We start from the raw sequence: 7,942 nt of genomic DNA, 5'->3' as shown, positions 1-7,942 counted from the left end.
TGAGAGGGAATGACATATGGCCCTTTGTAGGAAAGTGGATGGACCTTGAGGGTGTCATGCTGAGTGAAGTAAGCCAGGCAGAGAAGGACAGAAACCATATGTTTGCACTCATAGGTCTAGCAGGAAAACAAGAGAGACCTAATGGAGAACCAGGGGAAACGGAGGAGGGAGAGAGAGTTGGGGAGAGAGAGGGATGCAGAACTTGAGAGACTATTGAATGCTGAGAATGAACTGAGGGTTGGGGGCGAGGGGGGACGGGGGAAGAGAGGTGGTGGTAATGGTGGAGGGCACTTGAGGGGAAGAGCACTGGGTGTTGTATGGAAAACAATTTGACAATAAAATATTTAAAAAAAAAAGAAAAGAAAAAAAATAAATAAACTTAAGAAATTCCACATATGAGTAAAATCATATGGTATATCTTTCTCTAACTTATTTTGGTTAGCATATTACTCTCTAGCCCCATCCATGTTGTTGCAAATGGCCAGATTTTTTTTTTTATGGCTGAGTAACTTTCCATTGTGCATATATATTCATCAGTCAATGGACATTTGGGCTCTTTCCATTTGGTTATTATTGATAATGCTGATATAAACATCGGGATGTATGTATCCCTTCAAATTAGTATTTTTGTAATTTTGGGGTAAATACCTAATAGTGCAATTGCTGGATCATCAGGTAGTTCTATTTTTAACTTTTTAAGGAATTTCCATACTGTTTTCCAGAGTGGCTGCATCAATTTACATTTCCACCAACAACAGTGTAAGAGGGCTCCTTTTCTCCATATCCTCACCAACACCTGCTGTTTCTTGTATTGTTGAGTTTAGTCATACTGACAGAAGTGAGGTGATATATTATAGTAGTTTTCAATGGCATTTCCCTAATGAGGAATGATGTTTAGCATCTTATGTGTCTTGTCATCTGGATGTCTTTGTTGGTATTCTGCCTATTTTTAATTGGATTATTTGTTTTTTGGTGTGTTTTTATAAATTCTTTATATATTTTGGATACTAGCCCTTTATCAGATATGCAACTTACAAAAAAATAAAAAGAGAGAGACAGGCAAACCAAGAACAACTACAGAAAACACACTGATGATTCTGAGAAGGGAAGTGGGTGGGGGGATGTAATAGGCGATGGAGATTAAGAAGGGCACTTGTGATGAACACTGGATATTGTATGGACGTATTGAATCACGACCTGTACACATGAAACTAATATGACACTGTGCATATTAACTAACTGGAATTAAAATAAAAACTTAAAAAAAGTATAATTACCTTTATCTAACAAGTCAAAATGGAAACCAGTCACATTGAGACTGAAGAAAGCATAGTGTTTATCATGTAGATATGGTGGACATACTGTGAAAGTTTAAGTATTTGTGATTAAAATCCACATCTTTATTTTTGTATAAAAGGTATAGAAGGAATCCTAAGTAGGTATGAAAATGCACTGAATTATTGTATGGAATGGTGGGAGCCTATTATTGTCAGTTAGCATTAATATAAAGACTTGTCAAGAAGAGTTTGCATTTCTGATAACAATGCATTGATCTCTGTAACTAAATCTACCTTTTCAATAGTTAGTTTTCAATGTAAGTCTCTATGTCCTGTGAACATTCTTTCATATAATGACAACAAAAACAACAAAACAACCCCCCACTTTTTCATAAGTGTGCACTAGATAAAGAGATGTAATAGATACATATTCCTCTAAAGAAATCATCCTGCTGACAGTAAGGAGGAAATAGGTGGCAACCTCTTTATACCTAGAAGCAAAAATAAGAAACAAAAACAATATGTAATAAAAAGCTAAATTCACGAGCACTAAGAATTTGAGATGTAAAAAGATATTTAAATTAGAAACCATGCATATAATCATTAAAAAGAACAGGTAAGAAAGCGTGGAGTAAGAATAAGATCACAGTAAAGAACAGGGGAATCAGCTTTAGATATTAATTGGCTGCAAAATTCTTATATGGAAATTTTCTGCTACCATAGATCTATCTTTTGGAAATTTACAAAAGTTCTTAATAATTTCCAGTCTGTTTCTAGTAGCAAATGACAAAAGAAGAGATTTAGTGGAGTGTAAAAAAATGTTGCTGATATATATTTTTTAAATTCAACATGCATCAAATTTGATTCAAGTGCTTAGCAAGAAAAGGAACTATTGAATATGTTTGGATTAGGATCAAATCAAAAGGGCATTTTCAGATCAAAAAGGAGAGAAGAATTTTAAAAAAATAATAAAAGAAAATGAAAAGAAAGGGGAAAAAAGGAAGACTTCATGGGTTGAATTGCTTCCCCTCATTTATATGTTGATGTCTTACCCTCCGATACCTCAGAATGTGATTCTTATTTGGAGATAGGTCATGAAGTTAAGTGAGGTCACTAGGGTGGGCCCTCATCCAATGTGATTAGTGTCTTCATAAAAAAGGAAAGTTTGTAAACAATGAGAAACTCTTGAATACTGAGAACAAACCAAGGGCTGATGGAGGAGGGTGAGAGGGGAAGGGGGGGCATGGAGGAGAGCACTTGTTGGGATGAGCACTGGGTGTTACATGGAAACCAACTTGACTATAAACTATAAAAGAAAAAAAACAAAAGGAAAATTTGGAGCTAGATACAGACACAGGTATCATGTGTCTGAAGATAAAATAGAGCTCAGTGATGATCTTACAAGGTAAGGAATGCCAAAAATTATCAGAAGCTAGGACAGACCATGGACTAAATTCTTCCCAGCAGCTTTCAAAAGGAACCAAACTTGCTAACATCTTGATCTTGCACTTCTAGCTTCCAGAACTGTGAGACCACACATTTCTGTTTTTAAGCCACTCATTTTGTGTACTTTGTTGTGGCAGCCCTAGAAAAGGAATATAGAGCTATATACAGTTCAGCAAAGTCTACAGACTCCAATTAGTGAATAAGTCTTCAGAACAATCCAGCTTTTCAAATCTTCATTTAAAAGCAACTATGTATAATGCGATTTTATAAAGGTAAGATTTATTTTTGCATTTTCCTCAGAAAGTGTTAAACTATCCTATCCTTATTTTTCCTTTAAATCTTTTTGTAACTTTGCTTAAATTAGAGTGTGAGGTAGCCTTTACTTTTGTTTAACTGGTAAATGTATCTCTTTTTTGAATATTCTTTGCTTTTTGCTTCTTATACCACATTTTAAGGTAAATTTTAGTTTTTCAATTTCAGTCTCTTATTAAAAGAGCACATTTTAAATTTATATTTTTCCTTGATTGTGTCAGAAAACACACATACAGGAAAAGTGCAAAAATGTGAAAGTGATGTTTAATAATAAATTATAAGGCAAATACCTATATGACTACCCATGCTATGACAGAAAAATATCCAGGACCCAGAATTTCCTGTAGGTCTTTAACTAGTCATAGTGTCCCTTTATCTCTAGAACTAGCTATTATCTTATTTTATGGAAATATTTTTTTTATTTTTCTTGAGTGCTGTACTTCATATATACATTCCTAAGCAATATCATTATGTACTGTTTACTTCTGTGTGCACATATAGATACAGATATTTTTGAATACATATTTTGAATATATAGTAAGACATTATTTCATGTTTCACTTTAACTCTTGGCTTTTGTTTATAGTTGTTGTTCATCAATTCTAATTATTATATATGAATAATTATTTATTCATTTTACTTTTAATGGCTATTTGGTGTTATTAGTTTGGGGCCATTAAAAGTAATAATGCCACAACTATTCTTTATCCACTTCCTGGTGCACATGTGCATAAGATTTTCCAGGGAATATACCTATGAATGGAATTTCTGGGTTATATAATCTAATTTTCTATCTCTATACCCAGAAGTACTGGAAACACTCTTGCTTTCTTTAACAGGGTATCTCAGACTCATCTTGATTTTTACCTGGACCAAGGAATAAAATCAGACACCTCATCAAGGATCCTTTTTCAGGTTATAAAAGTGTAAGAGTACAAATTTGAATAGTAAAGGCTGAACATTACTTTGTCCCATATAATGACTATAGATTAACAGGGTGACGAAAAGAGATGAGGAGTTTTTAATTATTATGGGGACAGAGGAGATAAATTATTTTCTAAAAATAAAGATCATGACTTTATACTGACATTTCCCGTGTATCTCAAGTCTCTTTTGCCCTTCTTTAATAGTGGACTTTCTCATCTGACATCTAAGAGCATGAACTATAGAGCTGGACTCGCTGGGTTCAAATCCAGGTTTCACTATAGGAATATATGAGTTTTTTAAATAGATTAACATGTTTTTAAGTGTCTTCATTGCAAAATAGGAATAAAAATAGTTTCTCAAATCTTCTAATAAAAATAAAGTGCAAATAAATTTCAACTTCAATAATAGCATTCTGACTGAGAAGTAATTTAAGACGGAAATGATACAGAATTCAGCAATTACTAATAACTCCTGGACTCTCTTGTAAAAAATAAAGCTCTAAAAGGCAAGATTGTAAAATAAATAACACTAAGTCCAGGACACAATCAAAGGAAAGTAGGAAAAGAATCTATTTTTACACTTAATACATTTCTGAACTCTAAGTCACACAGAATTCAATTATTAAGACTATATGGGTTAATGTTTGGAAATGAAAGATTTGCCTCTTAATGTGAAGTCTGCAGTTTGTCATAAAGTGAAGAAACTAATGTCTTTAGCTTAGTTACTCTCCAAAGAAGCTATCCTCTTTTTGTGCTGTCTGTGGAATATACTACAGAAAGATGGGGGAGGGGGATTTCCTATATGAAAACAGAATTTCAGTGGGTTGAAGTAGTGCACCTTCTCACAAAGCACTGAATGTTCTACACTAATTATTTTGCTAAAAATTCAAATATTTTATGTGGCATCTTTTAAGTTTATAAAATTTCACTATAGAACCAGAAATCTATTATTCAAATAAAAGACAGTTGAACAAAATACAAATCAAATCCCCCTGAGATACCACCTCACACTGTTCAGAGTGGCTAAAATGAACAAATCAGGAAGCTACAGATGCTGGCAACCATGAGGAGAAATGGGAACTCTCGTGCACTGTTGGTGGGAATGCAAACTGGTACAGCCCCTCTGGAAGACAGTGTGGAGGTTCCTCAAAAAACTAACTGGTAATGACCCAGTAATGGCACTGCTAGGAATTTACCCAAGGGATACAAGAGTGCTGATGCATAGGGGCACATGGACCCCAATGTTCATAGCGGCACTGTCAACAATAGCCAAATTATGGAAAGAGCCTAAATGTCCATCAACTGATGAATGGATAAAGAAGATGTGATTTATATATACAATGGAATATTACTTGGCAATGAGAAAGAATGAAATCATGCCATTTGTAGCAACATCGATGGACCTGGAAGGTATTATGCTGAGTGAAATAAATCAGAGAAAAACAGATAGCACATGTTTTCACTCATATGCGGATTCTGAGAAACTTAACAGAAGACCATGGAGGAAGGGAAGGGGAAAAAATATTTAAAAACAGAGAGGGAGGGAGATAAAACACAAGAGACACTTAAGTACATAGAACAAACTGAGGGTGGATGGCAGGGGGTCGGGAGAAGGAAAGTAGGTGACGGGCACTGAGGAGGGCACTTGTTGGGATGTGCACTGCGTGTTGTATGTAAGCCAATCTTAAAACTAATTATATTGAAAAAATAAATAAACTTAGGCTTCCTCACAAAAATAAAGGACACCTGAACATAACTGAAGTAGCCAATAATAAAATATTTAAAAAAACATAATCATAAACATGTTAGAAAAATAAAGCATTAAGTCTAAAAAATATAAGAAACTTTAAAATTCTACCATGAGGTAGTAACACTTAAACTTAAGTATGGAAAATCAAAACAAAATATTTTCTTAATTTTAACTAAAACTTTTGCATTCTTTCTTTCTTTATTTATTTATTTCTGTTTTTACTTTTATTTGCATGTATTTTGTGCAGAATTTACTCCCGGGCCATAAGTTTTTGTTTCTTCAGTTTCTTCTGGGATATCTTTTTCTTCTGTGCAACTTCCTCTTCTGGTTTAGGAACAATATGCTCTTTTTCAGTGAGGATCATCTCACTGTGGCAGGGAGAGCTCACGTATGGGTTAATCCGACCATGAGCCCTGTAAGTTCTATGCCGCATCTTGGGGGCTTTGTTCACCTGGATGTGCTCAATGACCAAAGAATCTACATCTAAACCTTTCAGTTCAGCATTAATCTCTGCATTTTTAAGCACATGCAGTAAAAATTCAGCCCTCTTTTTGGGCCACCAACCCTGTGTCCAGCCCCACTGTTTGACCTGGGCACGCCTACCAACTCCACCATTGTAGCGTCGGAATGGCACACACTGCTTCTGCAGAGTGACATCTTTAAGATCCTTGGTGGCTTTTCGGATATGCATACCCTTGATGGCCTGGGCAGTTTCACGGGTGTTCTTAAAGTGAACACAAAGATTTGAACCTCTTGATTTGCATGATTTTGTCCGGTTTTCCGGGTCAAGTGAATAATGAACCATTTTCAGAGATCACCTCAGGCCGCTTACAGGAAGAGCTGCATTCTTTAAACTATTAAGATTTATTCCTACTTTTTAAAAGAATAATTTTTGCATATCTATTGTTATGCTACATCCTTTTAAAAATAACTTCATCAATTATATTTATTAAATTGAATAGAAGAAACATTTTATTAATTTTTGTATTTCCAGGTTTCTTAAATTATTTCATTATTTTTTTCCTATTTTTGTCTATGTAGCCTTTATGTTCACTTATTTCTACCATGTTTTTGAGAACCAGGTAATAAAGGAAGTTCACCACTTCCATATGCAGCAAATATTGTGCCCAACCTTGTAGTTGTAACATGTTTTTCTTGACTTTTTGGTTCAATTAATGCCTAGGAAACTTAAATCAGAGGTGAGAAAGTGATTAAAGTAAAAAAAAGGGAGTCTGGCTAAAAATATGACATTAGATTAGCTGGATAACAAGATCTAGTGAAATTAGTTGAAGGATACCAAGAGCTACATCTCTAGATCATTGAAATAACTGTGTCATAGATTTGCACCTTAGGATGCATATGGGCTGCTTTAAGAGAGATTTATCCCATTCAATTAAGAAGAGAAAAAAAGATCAATTATTATTTATAGGATGTCAATTCCAAACATACTAGGTGAAGTTATGTGTCACATCACTCGGTCCATTAGATCACATAATAAGGTAGTGACTCTTATATGTATTCTTGCCTCCCAAGATACTAGTGTTGTATTGGTGAAAAAGTAGGTGTGAATGCAAATCCTTAGGCCTATGAGAAATCCCTCCAGTTATGTTCCATGGGAAGCATACATTGGCTTTTCAAGAAGTACTAAAGTTCCTTTTAAAGTCTAGAGTAAAAAAAAGAAAAAGGCTCTCAAGAGATAATATGAAGAATTCCCTTAAATATGAGACAGACCAAGAACTTTGGGAAATACCTGAGGCTTCCAAAGGAAAGTGAGCACATAATCAGCAATCAAATTAAAGTTGTGAGGTGTACATTAGTTGAATAAGAAAAACCATAGTTTCTTGGGTCCATGTAAGAATGGAGGAGCTATCAATGAGGAAACAGCCCATGTGAGGAAAAGGAAGACATAGTACAATGAAAGGTGCCTTATGTAAAGCTCATTGTGGAGGGGTAGACAGAAACACATATGGAGGAACAGAAGAGAAAAAAGAGGAAAGTATGAAGGTAATGGCATCTTAGATTTGAGAGAAAAAGGGGTATCATTGGAGGAAGGTTGTCTTCAAGTGACTGAAGAGCTTCAGATAAGATATTTTAAAGTTGTTGAAGCACCTGCTTGAAATTTGATTGGAGAACTGTGTTTTGACTTCTTCATATCAAGTAAAGAAAACAGACCATTATCTAAGGGATTCTGGGCTCCTAAATTCAAGAGCCCCTCAAAAGTGAACAACTTG

At 34.7% G+C, this 7,942-nt stretch overlaps 1 pseudogene; it reads right to left on the bottom strand.

The window, feature by feature from the left end:
* Window positions 1-5,920: 5,920 nt before the first annotated feature.
* On the bottom strand, window positions 5,921-6,516 carry LOC115296268 (annotated as a pseudogene).
* Window positions 6,517-7,942: the final 1,426 nt, after the last annotated feature.

This window comes from Suricata suricatta, chromosome 7, assembly GCF_006229205.1.
Source record: "Suricata suricatta isolate VVHF042 chromosome 7, meerkat_22Aug2017_6uvM2_HiC, whole genome shotgun sequence".
Classification (NCBI taxonomy): domain Eukaryota; kingdom Metazoa; phylum Chordata; class Mammalia; order Carnivora; family Herpestidae; genus Suricata; species Suricata suricatta.
The sequence above is the reverse complement of the archived record's forward strand: the minus strand, read 5'-3'. Positions and strand labels throughout refer to the sequence as shown.